General features: G+C 39.4%; 1 long non-coding RNA gene across 2 annotated transcripts; it reads right to left on the bottom strand.

Annotated features, from left to right (window-relative positions):
- Positions 1-403: 403 nt before the first annotated feature.
- On the bottom strand, positions 404-5802 carry LOC310681749. Of its 2 annotated transcripts, none has more exons than XR_014513580.1 (2): positions 5637-5802; positions 404-600 (listed from the first exon to the last, which is right to left on the bottom strand). It is a non-coding gene; the product is annotated as an uncharacterized lncRNA (long non-coding RNA). The 2 variants fall into 2 exon arrangements; XR_014513581.1 differs by lacking the exon at positions 5637-5802 and adding an exon at positions 1806-1842.
- Positions 5803-6127: the final 325 nt, after the last annotated feature.

Below are 6127 nucleotides of genomic sequence, written 5' to 3'. Positions count from 1 at the left end.
TCCCATATTTGTCTTCATCTCTCTTCTTCATATCCCCTCCAGTTAATCCATGCAATGGCGTGTGCCGTATAATGGGTAGGAAGAAGAATGCATCCCCTCCTTTTTTTTAACAGCCCAAACCAAAATATTTTAAATTGAATTTTCAGTATTCACCTGGCTCTCACAGAACACCTGATCTTTTGTGTTCATGAAATATTTGGTCCCACCTGCAGAGACAGTATGAACTACTTGACTCTTTCTATTTTCTTTTTCTTGGTTAATGCTGTCAGGAGACTTCCGCTTCTACTGAGGCTGCATTTTTCTTCCCCTCCTTTCAGCATTATTCCGCCTTGAAGTTACAATAGCATTAAAACACATAGGTGTCTTCTTGTTGCTTTTTTAAAAATGCAAGGCTTTGTAAGGCTAGTTTACTGGGATTTATTGCAAGTTAATTCTCCTTATCTTCTAGGGAAACATATTGCTGAGTTCACCTTTTCTAGTGGCCTCTTATTTACAACTGTACACAATTTAGTTCTCCTCTCCCTCTCAGTAACTGAATTTCTGCTTGTGAATGCATTGCACAGTCCATGTTGTTGTTCTGCAGGAAAGTGGTTAACTCCTCTAGAAAAAAGAAAAAAACAACAACAACACGAAAAAACCTTACTTAAGGCAGGAACATGAAACCAAATAGAATTTGGCTGAGGACTACTACAACATTGCCACAAATACATCTATCTATCTATCTAGCCAGCCACATAACATTACGTCTCTGTGAACTCAGCCAGATAGATAGATAGACAGACTGATCTACCAGTCATGCCATCTTGTACGCCCTCTGTCGATTAAAAAGTTTGATATTTTAATGATTTTGCAAAATTCAGAGAACAATTCTAACTCCCTGATCAGCGCTACGGGAGATTAGGATTAGACAGAGACACCCCTCTACTGGGTTCAGCTGCTTAAAAGGGCACCACCACATAATTCCTCCCAACGGTAGCTAGTTTGGGGCTCTGAAAGAAGGTGTTACAATGAATCAGGGCATCCGGCTGTTAACCAAATGTTTGTTGGTTCAAGCCCACCCAGAGATGGTTGTATGGGGGCACGATTCCTGCCTTGCAAGGGTTTGGTCTAGATGACCCATGAGGTCCCTTTCAACACTACGGATCTATGAGTCTATGGGGCAGAGGTTGGGCCAGCCATGGACCTAATGGGTCCAAAGCTTTTTCATCTGTTTAGGGACGTTTTTAATGCTTGGTGTTTTATCATGTTTTTAATATTCTGTTGGGAGTTGCCCAGAGTGGCTGGCGAAACAACAGTCAGATAGGCAGGATATAAATTATTATTATTGTTATTATCAGGAAGATAGTGCTTTAGGAGCCATTAGCTTATACAATATGTGTCCTTGCAGAAATTAATTATATTATTATTATTATTATTATTATTATTATTATTATTATTATTATTATTTCCCTGAAAGGAGCCAGCTTAGACACCTCAAATTTTTGTCTTGTGAACTGTCCTGAGATCTCTTGATAAAGGGCAATATATACAGGCGAAACTCAGAAAATTAGAATATTGTGGAAAAGTTCATTTATTTCAGTAATTCAACTGAAAAGGTGAAACTAATATATGAGATAGACTCATGACGTGCAAAGCGAGATATGTCAAGCCTTTATTTGTTATAATTGTGATGATTATGCCGTACAGCTGATGAAAACCCCAAATTAAAAATCTCTGAAAATTAGAATATTAAATGAAATCAGCAAAACAAGGATTGCAAATAGAACAATATTGGACTTCTGAGAAGTAGAAGCATGCATATGTACTCAGTACTTGGTTTGGGCCCCTTTTGCATCAATTACTGCCTCAATGCAGCGTGGCATGGATGCTATCACCTGTGGCACTGCTTAGGTGTTATAGAAGACCAGGATGCTTCAACAGCAGACTTCAGCTCTTCTGCATTGCTCGGTCTCATGTCTCTCATCTTTGTCTTGGCAATGCCACATAGCTTCTCTATGGGGTTCAGGTCAGGCGAGTTTGCTGGTCTGAAATAAAATGAAATAAATTAACTTTTCCGTAATATTCTAATTTTCCGAGTTTCACCTGTAAATCAATCATTACATTACATTACATTTATTATATTAATAGCCAGCCTGGAGCTGATGAAGCAAAAACAATGTGGGTGTGCTTCCATCACCTTCCACCCTAGTTGGCATGAGTTTGAGGGGCTTTGGATGGCTTTAGTGGTTCCACTGATCTGTCCTACCAGCCTCATTTTTGTATAGCTCTGTTCTTCTGCTTCCTCTGGTCATGAGGAGAGTATGTAAAGTATTGCATACCCATCCCCAAACCCATCAACTCTGATTTCTAAGATTTCTGCATAAATCACCCATACATCATCAAGGATCTCTTCACCTTCATAAGGACCACAAACTTATTTTTTCCATTTTAAGAAAGCTGAAATGCTGGAGAAACTTCTTTTTCTGCATTCCTGAAGAATTTTCCTACAAAGCACGTCCACTTGGAAGATGACCTGGGATCCCCAAGCTATCTCCAGAATTGCAGAGGGGACGTACTCAGTGGTATGCTACTTTTGACAATTATCGCCTGCCTCTCTGTGCCTTCTAGGTACACGGTAGTTTACAAAGCAACAACAACACATTTTGGCAGGTCCCTTCCCCAAGTCTCCCAATCTATAAATAGATGAAGGGAAATGGAGAGAAGGGAGAGAAGTGATGAATACAAGCAGATTTCTTTCCATATGTCCATTTGACCCCCTTCACAGAATAGAGATCTTGCGGGAGTTTGCCCCTCTTCCCTAGCAATAGTGACTTCTGTCCCATCTCACAAATCAGCTGATGGCTTCAGCAAACCTGTCAGGCCATGAGTACCTCTCATTCCTGCTAGGACAGTTAATTCCTAGCTTGTCAGTATGGGGACAATACTGATTCTTACAATACAAAGAACATCGAAATAGATAAAATAGCCAGTCTCTAGGAAGTTGAAGTTAATTAGCAAGCATGAGATTTTCAATGGAAAATATAGTCTTAAGTTATAAAAATCCTGTGTGCTGTCTAAGAAATAATTTGGTTGCATCTGGAAAAGTGCTTGACAAATAATTGAAATCAAACTTAATCTATTTTCAACTTAGATGCATCTGTACAAAGATTTATGAAAAGAAAACTTTTTAAAGTCCTACATATTCAAATTTCCCCTGAAAGCTCTTGTTTATATTTACATAATGTACTTTATGAGCTTCATTTTATATGTGATTGTGCCATACGAGAGAGCGACAAGTAAACAGATCAGCCAAGTCAGCTCTATAAAAAATTATTGAACCTATAAAATGTAAAAATTCCGCTAATAAATAAATTTATTGAAAGAACCTTTTGGATGTTCGGTAAACATCCAACATTTCACTGAAACCACAGGGGTAACTGCTGATAGTCAAATACACTATCATGATGGTGTTTCTATGATCAGCAGAAAGAGGTCTATAAAATGGATGGAGAAGACAGATGCCTAAGGTTGTTTTTTAAAAAGATTAGCCAAGCTTCAATCCTGTAGCCACTAACCTGAGAAGAAGCCTCTGAACTCCATGGAACTTACTTCTGAGTAGACATTTAGAGAAATGTTCTGTTACAGAACAATCCTAACTCTGGCCAGGCAGCTATGGGGTATAACAGATGTAGCAATTACAGCCCAACCTTTCACACTGGCTAGGGCAGAATTCATGCAGCCTGAGGGTGGAGAACCCACTAGCTGTCTTGAAACTCTCCTCTGCTCTCCTCTTCCTTTGAACTAGGACAGCCTTACAAAAGCCAGGCCCTTCCAGATGTTTTGGCCAACAGCCCCCATCATATCTGAACATTTGCCATGGTGATTGGAGCTGATGGGAGGTGTGGTCCAAAACATCTGGAGGCAACAAGGTTGAAGAATGCTGGACCTTGCCATATACAAGAAGCCTCTTAGTTACCGACACCTGTGTCAAGCCTGAGCCCAGTAAACATTCAAGAGACAAAACACTCACTGCTCCTACAGAAACATCCAGGCCACAGCTTACATAGAGGCCCTGGGTGATATTGTGCATTCAGAGAAATGAGGGATCTTGAAAACTGTAATTGTCATCAGCCCCAAACCTGTTTTGAATGTCAGGGCTGAATTCCCAGACCAGGTGAAGAAATGATGAATAAATTTGCCTCTGAGAATCTGAGTGAGAATCTCACGACTGGATAACTATGGCCACTTCCCGGACACCAGAGATTGATGGCATCCAAATTCAATGTCAAAATCCAGACAGCCTAAGACCAAATACCCTTGCTTTTTCATGGCAAAATGCATCTGTGGGGAGGAGGGTTGTGTTTGGTTGTCATTGTTTTAAAGAAACAAATCCTCCAAGGTTTGGCAGACTCATCATTGTTAAGAGATTCTGAAAGCTTTTGCAACCTAGGGCAGAGTGGGGGAAAGATGAGAAACTGGGATTGTCATGTCTTTATGCTCTATATTGCTGCACTGAACTGGAGGTATCTGACCACTAGGTTTGACATGAATTTGCTATCATGAAGAACTTGTGGAGAGTGTCAGCAGTTCGGCCTACACTCGAGTAGGACCCTGGCAGAGACACATCCCCGACTGGCATGTTCTCTCCCTCCTGGTAGATCATTCAGGAGCTTCAAAAACTTTATTCAGCCCGAACATCACAGCTACCGATGCCAACAGACAGTGGCACACTTAGGGATCCGCAGAGTTTGTGCAACTTGCGTAACAGACCTCAGCAACTCAGCATTTTGGCTAATCTACTTTATTTACATATAAACACACATGGAGCACTGCAACATGGCTCCCTCTCTCCCTAGCATCAGACAGCAAAGAGAAAAAAACAAAGGACAATAGTCTCACTTCATGGAACACAGTAACACAAACATGCTGTCTCCGTCACTTCCCACTTTGTGGAGTCAAAACATATACTGTCATGTGATAGACAACAATCCAATGACTGCAATCATGGAGAAGGAATTCTAACAGAGAGTGCAGTAAGCAGTTGGACACACGGAGAATATCTCATCAAAAGACCTTCCAAATATCCACAGAAGAAAACAAAAGCCATTTGAACTGAAAGATTTAAACTGGTCCTGATGATCATCATCATTATAATTTATATTTTTGCACCAGGATGTCTCAAAACAACTTACACAATAAAAGCTGAGAATCAGTATCAAACTTTATTTCAGTCAAAGACCAACATAAGATAAAACATATGGATAAACTGAACACATAAGACTTAAAACAGGTAAGGGATAAAAGCTAATAATTAAAAGGTGGTTATACCATGCATAACTTTAAAAAGATAAAAAAAGGAGAAACTGTTAAAAACAGCTATAAGGGAGCGAACGTAAAGGAGCACAATAAAAGCAGACCTTAAAACCAGATACAAAACCAGCAATAAACAAAAACTAAAATACTCACACACACCCCTAAAAAAAAGTTCAGGGAAAAAGTTCTACCAATCCCACTTACAGGATGAGCAAAAAAAGAGTGATGATAATGTTTTGAAAACAATCTAATCATACTTGGAGAACGTCGATCTGCTGTGATTCTGAATCTTAACAAATAGTGATAGGACCGTAATACAGAATTGACTAAGAAATCCAACTTACTTTTTAAAAGATGTAATGATTTCCTTCTTTCTCTGATGTTATCACTCTCTAATAAAGCGAATCTCCAACTAGTGCTATATATCTGTATGCAACACAATAACCCCTTCTCTTTTGGTTCATTCCACCCTTCTTCCCTCAAATACCTGCTCTTACCAAAGACCTCTAGTCAAGACATCCAGCAGGAGGACGTGTCACAAGGGAGTCCATGTTACCATGACATTAGCCACCTTACTCAACAGTGGGTATTATTCTGCATAATATTAATTTTCAATTCAATATTCATTTTTACAGGTTTTGATGAATTAAGATGCTTGAATTATTATTATTTTTGCTTAGAAACATTCTAGACTACCCCTCTTCCTGTGGATTCCAGTGCTGTGTCTAACCGTAAAAATACAATATAGGAAAAAACAACATTATATTCTTCAAACAAAAATAAGATTCAGAGGCAACACAAATATGAAACTGTTGCAGAAGAACAGGGACCACAC

This window comes from Podarcis tiliguerta, assembly GCF_965153285.1.
Source record: "Podarcis tiliguerta genome assembly, chromosome: 7".
Taxonomy (NCBI): domain Eukaryota; kingdom Metazoa; phylum Chordata; class Lepidosauria; order Squamata; family Lacertidae; genus Podarcis; species Podarcis tiliguerta.
The sequence above is the reverse complement of the archived record's forward strand: the minus strand, read 5'-3'. Positions and strand labels throughout refer to the sequence as shown.